Source organism: Notamacropus eugenii, chromosome 3, assembly GCF_028372415.1.
Source record: "Notamacropus eugenii isolate mMacEug1 chromosome 3, mMacEug1.pri_v2, whole genome shotgun sequence".
In the NCBI taxonomy this organism is placed as follows: Eukaryota; Metazoa; Chordata; class Mammalia; order Diprotodontia; family Macropodidae; genus Notamacropus; species Notamacropus eugenii.
In genome coordinates, this window is record NC_092874.1 from 158740913 (window position 1) to 158756992 (window position 16080).

Consider the following 16080-nt stretch of genomic DNA (forward strand, 5'->3'; position numbering starts at 1 on the left):
TATTTTTCATATTTTCATTCTTATACTCTTCAAGGTTTGAAGATTTGGAGTTTTCTTTTATTTATCCCTAGTCTCTGCTGTCCACATCCAATGTTATCAAACCCTAAAAACTTGGAGTTATGTTGTTGCTGGTTTTTTAAAAGCAATTAAAATGTAGAGAATCTTAAATTCAGAGATCCTACTGCTAGGTATATACCCCAGAGAAGTCAAGGACTTCTCTGGACATTAGAATATCCATAGGCAATGTGTCATGTGCATTGACCCAAGCATTTGAATAATCAGGTGGTTTTTTTTCCCTTTAGAAAATTTTAACAAAAACCATTTCTGGAATTTTATATGTTTTGGGAAAATGACCCAAATGCCATTTTTGGTTCTTAGGGTATATCTTAGTTGGGCAGCTAAGTGGAGCAGTGGATAGAGCACTAGCCCTGGAGTCAGGAAGACCTGAGTTCAAATCTGATACCTTAGATGCCTATTCGCTATACCATCCCAGACAATTCACTTAACCTTGTTTACCTCAGTTCCCTTATCTATAAAATGAGCTGAAGAAGGGAATGCCAAGAGAATCCAGTATCTTTGCCAAGAAAACTCCACAAAGGATCACAAAGAGTTCATAACTGAAAGTGACTAAATAACAACACATCTTAGTATAAGTACTTTAAATGGTTCATTAGAATATCACACTATTAAACAGTATTTAACTCAACTCTTCTCACCCTTGACATAGTTGCACAGAAACAATAAGGAGGGTGCAAAAACCCAGGATAACTTTGCTGAGGCTTCAGAATATGCTATTATGCCTTCACAGTTTATTTGTAAAACTTCAACATGAAGGCAGGGAAAAACCACTGAAAAGTTTTGTAACTGAGAACTGAAAATAAATAGAATGGCTTGTTAGCAAATCATAGTATGAACTATAGAAACTATAGAACTATAGAAAAATACATAAAAAGATGAAAAAAAATGTTTTCCTGCAAGAAAAACTGAAGATGTTAGGAATCTACAAATAGACAATTTAGGGATTACAGGTTCCAGTAAAGTAAAAATACATAAATTTCAAAAGGAATCCTTTTGAGAAACAAGAAAATCTTTTACTTAGACACTAATTGTAAAACCTATTCAATTTTTAACTAATATTTTAAGAAATCATTCACATTGTTTTAAAAGTTTCACTTGTTATATTTGTTTTTACCTCGAGCAATTGTAGATCATGACCATAAACCATTGGATGAGAAGGGGAGATATTTAGAATAAAAACAAATTTTTTTGTTCTGTTTTTTCAAATAACAAATCTTGCTTTCAAAATATCTGTTAGGAATAGAATGGGTAAGAATAAAGGAACTAATCTCATCATTTTTGTTATGGGGTTTTTTTGGTCTGGCTGTTAAAAAGACCCCTCAATTCAATGCCATTTGATTCTTTTCCTGTAAAAAGGAAACTTTTAAAATATTTGTTAATCTTTTTTTATTTTTCATTCCATTTAAGTATTTTGATATCATTCTTTTCCCTTTCATTGGTAAATATGAAAGAAATCACTTCACTTATGAACTCCAGTATGGAAAGATGGAAACATCTAAAATATCAATCATTCGCTACCTTCCATGGTTAAAAAGCAAATTTTGCCTCCAAGCAGTAGTCTAGACCACTTCTTATGATCTTATCTAACTTCCTGTTTTTACAGTTTCCATTCAATCTTCTCATTGTTTCTTAGCTTCTTCTACCTGTCCCTGTTCAAAACCTATTCACCCTTGACCTGAAAATGATAAAAAATATAGATATTGATATATTTTCCCACAATCAAACCCCATTTAATCTTAATTACTAAAGATCAGGGACTGAGTCTTCAATTTCTTTTCTTTGCTTGCTCCTTTCTCACCCTACTCCTCTTCCAGCACACAGACAGCTAACTTACTATTGTGCTTACCCTAGATTCTCAATAAATGAAGAATGAATACCTGACACAAATTTTCTTGAGACATAGAAAATTTTCAAAACAGTGAATTCCAGATGTATTTGTATTTGGCTTATCCTTCCTACTGGATCATAAATGCCTTTTGAGAACAGAGATCTGTTTTATTCATCTTTATACCTACTGAATCCTTTGAACTGTGCTTTCATTTAATAAATACTTAAATGAGAGCATTAATAGACAAGCACATTTGTATCAGTTTAAATCAATTACTGATTTTCGGAGTTTGAAAAGTAGATTTAGCATTTGTATAATTCAAGACAGTTATGTTCAGAGATATTGATTTCAATATTTTGGTTAAATTCTAATTTTTGCTATTTGTATAAGATAGTAGAGTAAGAATTAAGGGAAAGATAATATTTTTGTGGATCTACTTGTCCACATCCTAGCAATTTGACAGCCTGTGACATACTAGTTAAGACTGACTTATTCTTGGAACTTGGTTGAGTATCTGGAAATGATTGATAATATCTAAATTTTATATAGACATTTAAAATATTCAGGATACTACATCTATTGTGTCCTTTGAGCCTCACAATAACCATAACCAATGATATCAATGCTACTTGTGTTATTATTTTATCCCTATTCTACAGATGAGGAAATTGAGGCTCAAAGAAATTAAGTGGCTTACCCAGGGTCACATGGTTTCTAGATATCTATGTCATCCCCTTGCTTTAAAACAAGTATTTATCCCTTACAGTCACCAGAATACAAATACAAACTTTTAAAATAGCATTTAAAGCCCTTTATGATCTTAGTCCAGCCTATCTTTCCAGAATGATCTCACATTGTTTTATATTATTCTTTCAAATTAAAAGGAATATTCTTGATTCTAAATTCAATATTTTATCCATTATGTCATATTACTTGAGGTAGAAAATTGGGTTCTTAAGACTGAGTATTATTTTTCTATAGCCATCAATTCCCTTTGCAGATAGTTGTGCAAAACACAAGAGCACAGACAAAGGAGGATGGGTTATGCTTCCCAAAGTAGCTGATACATCTAATGCACAGGTCTTAAAAAAAATAAAGCACAGGTCTTACTTATCATGTCATCTCCCTGCTCAAAAAGCTTCAGTGATTTCCTGCCTTCTAGGATAAATTGCAAATTCTTGGGGAATTTAAAGCCTTTCATAATGGGATTCTTACCTATCTTTCCAGATTTTTCTCAAATTGCTTCTCATTCCGCACTGGTCATTCCACCCAAACATTGAATGGCTTTGGAAATTAGCTTTTGCTGCACATTTGATCATCTTTTTTATGAAATCAACCTAAAATTTTAAGGAAAAATAGTGTTTATATGCAAAATATGATACAGTAAGGCAATATGATGATGACTAAGGTTGTTTGAATCACTTGTAATTGCATTATACACTTCTCATGCTATCAAAAGTTAAAACAAGAAGTGAGGTGAACATAAATTTTCAGTGGACATATTTTATGAGCTCAAACTACAGTTCCAGCAGCATTTTTAAGACTTTGATGTAAATATAAAAGACATTTCCATACTTTAAAAAACATTTGGGAGTGCAATTTGGGAGTTTTAGCAAAACTTATATTGGAAATGATTCATCTGTAATGTAATAATATGCTAAAAAGAAAATATCAGAGAAGCTACTATAACTTTTAATTGCCTCCCAAGAGATGAATATGCTCAATTAAAATCATGTTTCATGAATTGATTGCAGTATTTGGCCATATCATATTTATGTCAATGGGAGAGGTAGGTGGTGCAATGGATAGAGTGCCAGGTTTGGAGTCAGGAAGACTCATCTTCCTGAGTTCAAATCTGGTCTCAGGTACTTACAATTGGTGTGACCCTGGGCAAGTAACTTAATGCTGTTAGCCTCAGTTTCCTCATCTGTAAAATGAGCTGGAGAAGGAAATGTCAAATCGCTATAGTACCTTTGCCAAGAAAACCCCAAATGGGGTCGTGGAGAGTTGGCTACAACTGAACTGCAAAAGACATTTTCAAAAACTAAGTATATAAAATCTCAGTAATCAACATTAACATGAAATTTTGCAATTGACTTTCTTGATAAGAAACACTAACTCTGAATCTCAATTAAGTGAAAAGTTATCTTCTCCCTCTCAAAATAGGAATTTCATACATTTTTAGTAGACTTATATTACAAAAAATTACTCTGCTACTATTACTACTACTATTACATATTGCATTTCATCCATAAAAATGTGTGGAAATTTGTTTTCTTTCTTGCTATATAAGCACCTACATAATGTCCTTGTTTTTACCTCTTGGTCTCCAAAGTCTAAAATATTTCCTATCTGACTCTTTCCAGAAAAAAACTTAGCCAAACCCTGGCTTAACATATTGAGATTGTAAGTGTTCTGCCCATGGTCTTAGAGGCAGGAACTGAACCCAAATCATTTTGGCTACAAGGTCAGATTTCTATCCACTCTGCCATGTTGTCCACCATATCAAGCTACTTCACCCTTCTTCTTGGAATCCCCGAGATATCTGAGGATCAAATAGATGTTACTATTCCTTCCTTCCCATTTAGCTACCTCTTTACCTTGCTTGAGTACAAGGGCTGTTTTCATTACTGTCCTTGCATTTCCCCCTTTTTTTTTCATTTTTTGTCCTAGTGATCCCACAACCATTACCTAGCCCTTAATAGGCACTTAATAAAAGTTTTGTTAAGTTGAATAGAATTACCTTGAAATGGTTGGATTATCAATATTCCTTTGAAATTATTGAGGAATCTAAATATGATAATCCCTGATTCTACTTTTTTTCTATTTCCAAATTGTAAATAGAAATATAGTTATCATAGATGAAGGTGAAACCCTAACGGTCATTTAATCTAAATATCTCATTTTGAAGATGTCGAAAGTGAGTCTCAGAGAAATAAAGTGATTTTCCCAACATCACAAAATAGTAGCAAAACTGATTTTTTTACCCACTTACTGTGACTCCAAGTTTAATGTTTTTTTTTCACTGCACCAAGCTGTGTTGGGTTTATGTTGTCTTTAAGGATAATAAAGAATTTTACTTGGGAAAGACTTTTCTTTCTTTTCTTTATTGTCAATGCCCCAGAAGTGGCATTTTCAGAGAAAGGACATTGAGATGATTATCTATATCTATATTTGTCGACATTCATACAGAAACCTGCCATATTAACATGCTGTATCTCTTCCTTTCCTCCTTTCTTCTCTACTTCTCTCCTTCTATATGTCTCTCCTTTTCTCTTCCTCTTCCAAAGGGTTTGGTTTGGAGCCTAAAGAAAACAAGACAGCTTGGAAATAAATCAAAATTTAAATTTTCTTAAACCAACATTTGTAGACATGTATATTTTCTTTAGTGTGACTAATTCCTTGTGGAATCTGAGGAGTTACCCATGGAGACTTCATGGTGATTTTGTGACAGTAATGATGGAGAAAAAACAAATTTAACTGAAAGTTCTTGCAACAAAACACACAGTAGGCCTGGCTTCTGTACAGAAAAGAAATGTCTTTGGCAACTATACTTGGACACCAAACATAGTTTATATTGAATTGGACCCCTACTTAGGACCATGACTGATAAGATAAACTACATGGTTATTTTCTAGGCAGTCATGGAAAATACTTTTAAATTCCTATAATCCCCCTTTGAAATTGAATGTCTCAGTTTCACATATATATGTATTCTACCACCCTACATTTTGCTACATATGTGTATAGAAATATGTATAAGTATGTATGCATAGACACATATACTCTAAAAATAAAAATGTTTAGAGCATATATAAATAATAATTTAAATATTGCTGCTAGAAATATGAGAACTTTACCCCATTACTGAATAGATGTGCTAGTGGAAAAATTAAATTATATCAATCTTAGCATTCTGAGAAAAAATGAAACAAACAAAAAGGTTTTGTAGTTTTCTGGATGAGTGACAGTTTCTCCTTGGAGTGAAAGATAAAGAAATTAAGGAACGAACTGAGTTAGTTTTATTGTCGGACCAAAGGCAACAAGAAACATCATTTTCATAGGGGTATTTAGTCATTTACTGTAATAGGCATCTTCGAAAAGACCACGAGGAAAATAATTGCAGTTTATCAATCATTCTGTAACTCTTGTATCCTTTCATCTCTTTGTCTCCATCCACCTCTTTACAAGAAAAAAAGGTGGTGAAATAAGAATTTGCCTGACATTTGTGATCCATAAATATGCCTTTCTGCTCTGTTGTTCATCTTTTCTTCCACCAGTCCCACACTGATCCCAGGTTTTTACACTATTTCTCCTTTTAATACTCCCTTCACATTCTTTCCTCAGAGATTAGACTTTGTTTTGCTTCTGACTACTCCGTTATGTATAATGTTCTCCCTCTTAAATCTCCCTCCTCTTTACCTCTCCCCATCCATTTCTAGGTGGATTTTAATGAGTTTCTTTGTGTGTTTAAGTGTTTGTGTGAAAGTGTTCTACCTTCCTTTATCCAAGTGAGATGACAATGAGTTCCTTGGGATGCCTTTTCCCTCCATCCCTTCCTCCACTCTTCATTTCATTTAACCTTATTTAGAAATAAAGAACTCGATCCCCTCCATCTCTTTTCCTTCCCCAATACAGTTCTTTATCCCTCTGATTTCTTTTCCAAAGATGAATAAAATCCCCTCCCCCCCTAGGTCTGCCCATGTTATTTAGCTCTGTCTATCACTCTTGAAGATGTTAATGTTCTGGCAGACATTCCTTTCTTTTTCCCTTCTAGTATGTAAACAGTTCATCCTGTATAGGTCCTCTCAATTGATCAGAAGTGTGTAACCATCTATCTTTATCTTACAAGCTTCCACTTCAAAAAAAGTCTATTCAATTCTGTTCTTATCATCATGAATGTTTGGAAATCTTCTATTTTACCACACATCCTCCTAGTAGATATATAGTCAATTTTGTAAGACAATTTATTCTTGCTTGTTAGTTTTTATTTTTTGTCCTTTGGAATATTATATTCCAAGATCTCTTTGTCTTTATATTGTTAGCTGCTAAGTCTTTTGTGGTACTGATTATAATACCTTAATAGTTTGACTTCTTATTTTTTTCACCATTCATAATAGAAAAATAGGAGTTTTCAAAGAGACTAGGGTGGATTCACAGGGAAATAAGAAACCAATTTGGATTTTTAAAAGATGTATACAAAATGGAAATAAGCACAAGTAAGAACGAGTGAATAAGAACATGACAATATCCTATAGAACCACAATCAGAAGTACTAAAGTTCAAAAGAAGATGATTCTGACAAGAAAAGGTAAGGAAAATTTAAGGGGTATTGTGTTGTTGTTTAGCTTATATTATGAGAAAGAAGAGGTTTATTTAAAGGATAGGATTACTTCTTTGGGCTGATGGAATCCACCCCAGAATATTTTAAAACAGAGAGGAGATAGAAAAAATTCACATTTTATTGTATTTCTAATTTCTCTCTCATAGTGTTTTTTCTTTGTTCTGTAAATTGCAAAACAGTAAAGGTTAGAGAAGAGTTGACATCAAAGATAAGTAAGGAGATAATAAAGATCTCTTTACCCTTGATGAATTCAAGCCATTTAGTCCACAATATATACAGATAATGAAAGAGGATGTGGTTGTTGAGGCACTGCCAGTAAAATTTGAAGGATAATGACAGAAATACCACAAGACTGGAAGAAGACAAATGTCCCCATTTTTAAAATCTTAGAGGGGTTGGAAGGGGAGGAGAATCTGTATGCCAGTGAAGAGTTGGGAAATGGCTAGGATGTGGTATGGTAGCCTAGTTCTGGGCAAGATAAAACCAAAGTTCATCTATCAAAGCCCAGGATCCCAGGAGTATAATTCGTTCCAAAATGGAAGGGATATTTGGCAAGAAAACTGGGAACTTAAATTTCAGGGCAATAATTGGGTAAATAGTCTTTTTTTTTTCAGAAATTAAAATCAGGAAATAGTAAGACTTCTCTGTCAGAAAGACACAAACTTTTCTGTACCAAGAAGTGTAGTCCAAATAAAAATGTAAACTTGAAAACCTCAGCTACTTGGAAGGAGCCTGTTCTATGTACTCAAGGGTTTGATGTCTATGTAAAAAAAGCTCCTGCTAGATATAAATGCCTTCTAGCCAAGACTATGCATAAGAACACATTGACAATTTTGTAAATGAAAAGCAGAGAGGTGTAGTTTTCCCCCAGGACTATTGTTCAAGTTTTATGCTTGAAGCAAGAGAGCTTACTTTTGTAACAGAGCTAAAAAGGCTTCTGGATTTTGAACTAAGCATATTGAAGAGTTAGTGCCATAGCCAGACTTCAGCTGGAGCCAGAAGCTAGAAGCTCCCAAACTACATGGCAAGGGGGACTGCTCCTGGAAGTTTCTAAAACTATAATTCCAGAGAAGCTACATCTGGCAGAGATTAAGTGTCAACTGGAGAAAAATATAGCAAGTCATCATTTTTTAAAGACCAGCAGGAGTAGCCGAATAAAATCAGGAAAAAATTATCAGCTGACATCAGCAGAAGGCAGAGATTGTCCTTTAATACCAACTGTATGAGTGGCTACCTGCACTCTGGCCACATGGTTCTTATGTATGCCCCTCTATGTGTGCTGTGGGCATATGCATTCTTTTTTATGTGATCACTTATCCTTCTGATAACATATTTATTCTCAAAGTATGTTACAAGTTTGTGGGGAAATGTTTTGTTTGTTTTTTGAAGGAGGGGATATAGACTGATAAAGGGAATATAGACTAATGAAGTGAATAGAACCTAAAGAATAATTTGTAGAATAAGATGAATATTGGAAAAACGTACCACTCTGCAATGATCAACTGTGATTTCAAGGAACTGACGAAGAAAAGCAGCGTTCGCTTCATGAAAGAGAAATGATGGAAGAATATGAAGCATTAGAAATGCATCTTTGGCTATGACCAACATAGGGATTCATTTTGCTTCATGATGCTTATGGGACACAATCAATCAACATTCATTAAGTGCCTACTTTGTGCCAGACACTGCCAGACTGTCCGAAGTACTAGGGCTACAAAGAGAGGCAAAAGACAGTGCTTACATTCAAGGAGTTTATGATGGAATGGGGGAGATGATATGTAAACAAATATATACGAAGTAAGCTATATACAGCATAAATAGGAAATAATTAAGAAAGAGAAGACACTAGAATGAAGAGAGGTTGAGGAAGACTTGTAGGTAAAGACTGGATTTTAGTTAGGATTTAGAGGAAGCCCCAGAGGTCAGGCGGAGTGGAGGAAGTGGAACATATGGAGGAAAGCCAGACAGAATGCCCAAACCCAAGAGTTTCCTAGGGGCACTGAAAATGCACTAAAATCAGTATGTTAAATTTGAATTCGGGTCTTCCTGACTTGGAAACCAGTTCTCTGTTCACTGTGCAGTGCTACTTCTCTCTGTGTATGTGTACACATGTGTATGCAAGTTTCTCAAACACACCTTCACTTGGTTAACTCCTCTTGGTTCCTTTGTTTTCATTTTCTGATTTATCACCACATTCTGGTTTCAGCCCACACTTATATAGAAGAATCAAAATACACCCCACATTTGTTCACTCCTCTCTGTTGTTGAGGTGACAAATAAATTTAATTATGACCAAAAGAAATCAGTTCTTGATTGGCGCTTAGAAAGCTGTATAGTTGACAGTCTATAAAAAGGAAATGAAATAGGTATAATCTGTACTTTACACTTGAATGTGCTCTTTTTAATTTGTCTAAAACACCAAAAGGATTCAGATATACTGCAAAAAGTATTGAATTAGCCAGTCTGTATATTAATCCATTCTTATGAGAGCATATATCTAGAATTTCTTTGAAAAATTCACTCTCTAAATTCTTGTACAGGGTAAATGTGATAATACCAGTAACTGTCTAGTAGAAATATTTTATAATCTAGTTATTTTCTTGTCATAAAATATATGGCAAGATAAAAGACCACAAGCAGTCATACACCAATCAACAAACTAGTGATTTTTATGATTTTCTATGAGATATTAGACAGCTAGGAAATAGGGACAAACTTGAGTCTTTATTTACCCTTTTCTGCATATAGCAAGTGCTGAGATATTTGCCTCCTAACCTTCTTTTTCCCATTTGAGTAATCTGGCAAAATACAGTTCCTGCTCAAGGCATATGAATGGCGCCTTTTGGTTTGGTTACTGGAACAGGGTGAAAATGAATAAGATTTTGCCAGGAAAGAGCAAAGGAAAATAGGGCAGTTGAGAAGAAAGGATCTTAGAGATATTTTGTCCTAATATCATACTAAAGACTTGGCATGGAAAGATATGAGGAGAGGAGGAGATTAAGAGAGGGGGAACAAGAGGGTCCATTCTATGCTTACCACATACCCCATTTCCATCAGTGGTGCCAAGGGAGCAAGGACCAAACAAAGGAGAAACTATGAAATTCTAGCAATTTCATTCAAGGCTCTCTGTTTTGCTTGCCTCCTAGTAATAAAATTCTGAGGTGCTGCTTTTTTTTTTTTTTTTAGTGTTGTAAATAATGTGCTTGTAATTGGAAAGTTTCAACATGGATGCCATGCGTATAAATTGTTCCATGTTTCCTAGGTAGATGCCTTGAAGAGGGAGAAAATTTCCTAAATTCTGACCACAAAAGTTGCAAACATATGAAATGATCAAGCAGTTTTGCACATATCTCAACCCAATGTAAACTTAAAGCACTTCAGAGCAAAATGTGGTCTGTTTCTACAGGGGAAAGAAAATGAAAACCAACTCTAAAATAACTCCTTCTTTTTTGGGGCTTGTAGTGCTGTGGATAGATGCCTGACCTCATCCTCCAGAGTTCAAAGCTAGTCTCCAATACTTGCCAGCAATCACTTAACCCTGTTTGCCTCAGTTTTCTCATCTGTAAAATGAGCTGAAGAAGGAAATAGCAAACCACTATAGTGTCTTTGCCAAGAAAATCCCAAACAGCATCACAAACAGTCAGACATGACTGAAAAATGACTGAACAAAAAATGACTTTACAATTCCTTCTCCTCCTTTTTTCTCCTTCACCTATTTTTTTTTGCAGTGAATATAGAAATTTGTTATTCCATAGCTTACTACTAATTTTGAAAGGAAATGAAGAATTTGGTATTATAGAAAAGGTTGTCCATGAAGATTATAATGATTAAGACCTCTTAATGTTTGTGGCTACACTCCAATTTTTGTCAGTTTCCTATGGAAAACTTCTGTTATCCTCATCAGCAACTAACTACAAGGAAGCCAATATGAACTTCTTGGGTTAATAATTACTTCTGAAAGAGTGACATACATGAAATTTGTGGAATTCTCTGTTTGAAACTGGGTTTCATATTATTTTTGTTGTTTCATAAAATCCACTCAAGTTTGGGCTTATGATGAAAGTTAAAATGAAATTGCTTTCTACAAAATTACCAAAGATCATAATTTAATTTTGACAGTCTAAGGGCTTTTGCCCAATCCTTAATCTTCTAAACCTTCTTATCCCATTTGACTCAATTACTATTTGCTTCTAAAAGCTTACTACTCATTTGCTATTTCCTTTCATTGGATCACGTTGTTGTTATATACATGGTGTTCTTATATTCATGGTGTGCACACATGTATATACAGAAGTGTGTATATATATATGCATTATGGCTACAGGTATGTATATGTATATCTATGCAGCTTCATGCTTCAATATTTAAATGCTTCTGTCATCTCATAAATGAAGGTTGGAGTAGTTGATCTCTAAGGTCTCTTCTAGCTTTAAATCTATGATCATAGGATCAATGCAAGTAAAATTTATTAAGCACCTACTAATGGGTATTGTGCCACCTACAAAATATTATAACCCAATCATATTTTACTATGTTGCATCTTTTCTGTCCTCCTGAGGCTCCTTCACAGACAGTCTACATAATGTGTAGACCCCTCATTTAAGGTTGTTTTTTTTTTTAAATCACAACATGGATGTCAACGCGACCCTTGAATTATCTCTTTGACATTTCTCATTCTTGTTCTAATACCTAACTCCCAAATCCTTCTTCTGGTATTGCATCTCCCAAATTATATTTTTAACATGACCTCCTGTACAACTCCTCATTTGTAATTTGTAAGAAACTGGTCACTTATAATTTGCTCCTCTCCATTGTCCTTTGCATGATCTTTAACTCTAGTTTTTAAGCAACTGTGGAACTCCAAGACTCAAATCCATAGAGAATCAACAGAAGAATATTAGTGTTAAGCAGTCTAAACGGCTCTTTTCTACATATTCAGTTGTAGGATTCTTTTGTCTCCTCCTTGTGACAATTGATTTACAAGAGTGAAGTTCTCAAGGGAGATTAATTTATTATGTTAATATATTTTCATTTCCATTTCCCATTTTTGTTGCCAATAACGTTTTGATTAGACCAGGTAGGAGAGCTATGATATATACAATAAAGCTTTGTTCCTTCTTTATCCTTTCTTCTGAATCTAGATCATTTTTTATCTTTTCTTTAACTATTGATTATTTGACTTCATATAGACATGTGATTTAACTCTAGGATCAATGTCAAAAAAATGCCTATATGTCCCAAAATAATCAGTTACATTGATTTGGATGTTATTCAGTGTTTACTATTTCTATTGCCTATTGACTCTTTTCTTAAGGAAATATAAGAATATTAAAACAGACACAAAGACAGGCCTTTGACCTTTTCCATTTCTTGATCTTGAACTATATATTCCAACATATATTTCTCTAATTTCTCCCCCATGTCTATTGCTGCATCAGTTACCATGGTTCATTCAATTAATTTCAACAGATATTTATCAAACATCTACTAAGAAATATAAGACAATTTGCTGGATACTGGGGCTAGAAAACCAAAGAAGAGTCCTTGTTCTCCAGAAGTTGGCTTTCTACAGTTAACTAATTCCAAAGGATTTTATCATATTCTCCAGGGAATTTTTCTACCTTTTCATTCTCTGCAACAGTTTTGTGCAAAATTTACAAATATTTTCCTAGTTGCTGCTCCCCCTTTCTTTAATAAGGCTACAAGGAAAAATGACCAGATGTCCTTTGAAATAACATGCCCATTTTTTAAATTGGTGCATAATGAATCCAACTGTACCGAGTTTGCCAATTCCATTACTGACCATTCCATGGCAATCCTGTGAGTCATCCTTCCATTTTACAGAAGTTCGCTTTGTTATATGTTTTACTTTCATTTATAGCAAGAGTTAAATATTCTTATTGTTCAGTTTCTCTAACACTATTTCAACTCACTGCTCATTGGAAACAAGGATCACTCTTATAGCATAATAGTTAAACTAATGTTTATAGATGGTCCAAAACCTAACAGCTCTGTAATTCTGCCACCATCAAAGGAGCAGAAGGAAGGGGACACACAGAACTCAGGAGCATTTTTGTATTTTTCTGTGTTTGATAGGCTGCCATGGTCAAATATTTCAACACTAAATGGCAAGTTGATTGATGAAAAGCCCTTTCGTACCTACCTCGGCTAGTCCTTAGACAGCAGAAGCAATCTGCTTCTGAAAATAGACTCAAAACTTTAACAAAATGGTGGACACCAACAGTGCTTCCACTGTTCAGGAATAGCTTTTGAGACCACATGATTACCATTTAGTCAAGATGAGATATCCATTGTGAAACTTTCACAAATGGAATAGATTGTACCATAAGCAGTCAGTTCCTTGTCACTGGAAGTCTTCAAATAGAGGCTGAATGATCACTTGTTGGGGTCATTCTTTGAGTGATTGTTGGACTAGAGGAACTTTGAGATTCCTTCCCTATATTCAATCCTATTATTTTATGATTCTAAAAGTAGGACTTTTGTGGAAATACATTCATCTGCCTCTCTGAACTCTCCTAGTGCATCTCTCTCTTCTTCTCTCTGTCTCTCTGTCTCTCTCTCTCTCTTTCTCTCTCTCTCTCTCTCTCTCTCTCTCTCTCTCTCTCTCTCTCTCTCTCTCTCTCTCTCTCTCACATACACACACACACACACACACACACACATACACACACAGTAACTATTAACATTTGTAAGAATGAAAACAATCTAGGGTAGAGGAGGGATGAGTTGAGAATTCTAAAGATATCGGTTTAATTCATCTTAGGCCTCAACAATATAAAGTGTTGTTCTACACGTTACAAGTAGTGTGATCTTGATCAAGTCCTAGGTGCTCTTTGAAATTCACTTTTCTCAAATGTAAAATCAAGATCACTAGATCATCTCTTCTAGCTATAACCTTCAAGGAATCTGGGTCTGAGTACAAAATATACATTGAACAATGTAGAATTAATATTTATAGATTTTATTTATTTAATTTAACTAAAAAGTAGTGTAGTATAAATGATAGATAATAAGAGCATCTATATTGTTTTTAAGGTTTACAAAGTACTTTACAAATATTATGTAATATTATTCTCACAACCCTGGCAGGTAAATATTACCATCCATATGTATACATGAAGAAACTGAGGGTAAGAGAGGTTAAGCGACTTGCCCAGGGATCTACAGCTAGTAAATTCTCAGGTAGGATTTGAAGTCAGACCCTCCCAACTCCAAGTCAAAATTCTATTCACTGATTCACAAAGCTGCCTCAGCTGTACCACCTAACATAAAGAAAAGAAATGAAAACTTCCATGAGTAAAAGTAAACAGCATATGAAAACTATATATATATGTGTGTGTGTGTGTGTGTGTGTGTATGTGTATATGCGTAGGTATGTATATGTGTGTATGTATGTAATATGTATATTATATATATGTATATTCATTAGTTTTTCTTTATTTCTATTAAACACATTTACCATGTTGCACTGTGTCCTTTGGGTGATGTGGAAGTAAAATATCTTCCTTGTCTTCAAGCTTATATTATTATTTTACAGAAAATTGCACATAGGAGCCAGTAAAAAGTGAAATGCTAGTGAGCTCAGTACTAAAAAGGTTCAAAGGAGGGAGAGAATGAGGGAGAGGGAAAGGTAGAAAGAAAGACCAAGAAAGACAGAGAGACAGAAACAGAGACAGAATCAGAGAGAAAGAGACAAAGTGAGAGAGTGACAGAGACAGAAAGAGATCAGCATTGGCTGAAGCATTCAAGAAAACGTTATTATATTAGACATAGAAGTAGAAGCAGACTCTGAAGCATGTGTAGGATCTGCAATAGCCTCAGGGAGTTCAATTGTTCAGTCTTAGAATGTGATTTAAGTGCTTGATGTTCAAAAAGTTTAACGCAATGAAAGCGTTCCTAAAAGTGGTCAATCTAAAATGCATCTTTAAGGAAATCTTTAATGTGCACTGGCAAAGGAAGGCAAATGATTTTGAACTGTGGGGAAATATCAAAAGCATAATTTAGGAAGAAATTGTCAAGTTTCTTTAGGGAAATCAAGCAGATATACTTCACTGAGATAGAGAAATTACACTAGAGAGGTTGTGGAATTTAAAAGTTAGGAGAAAAGAAGGATTTGAATGAGAAGTTATAAGAAATTTCAAGTAAATCTTATTGTGGTTAATAGCAAAGTTATATTCCAAAAAGGTAATGAAGATAGAAGTCAGTAGGAGGTACAGTGGATAGAGCACCAGGCCTGGAGTTAGGAAGTCCTAAGTTCAAATCTAGCCTCAGACACTTTTAGCTGTGTGACCTTGAGCAAGTCACTTCAACTCTGTTTGCCTCAGTTTCCTTCTCTGAAAAATGAGCTGGAGGAGGACATGGCAAACTACTCCAGTATCTTTGCCAAGAAAGCCCTAAAAGGGAGTCATGAAGAGTCAGATGACTGAAAAATAACTACACAACAAAAATTAAGATAGCCTGATTCTGTCATCTGTTTAACATGGACTTACTTGAGCAAAGGCTATACACAAAGAAAAGTGCCAAAAGAATTTTGCAATATTACTTTACATTAGATTTTTTCTTCAAAAGCTAAAATAATAAGTAGCATTTAAAATAGAATGAAATAATAAATAAATAGATTTTATTTCAAATTTGATTTAGAAATAAGTCATTGTTCAATTATTTGCACAATTAAATACACGTTTACATGATAAACACAAAACCATACAAATATTAACCACCCAGTCATTTTAGAAACACTGATATCATCTTGCAAGTAGGAATACAAGTAGAGCAAATGGACTCTTTAAAATAAAAAAAAAAAGATTTG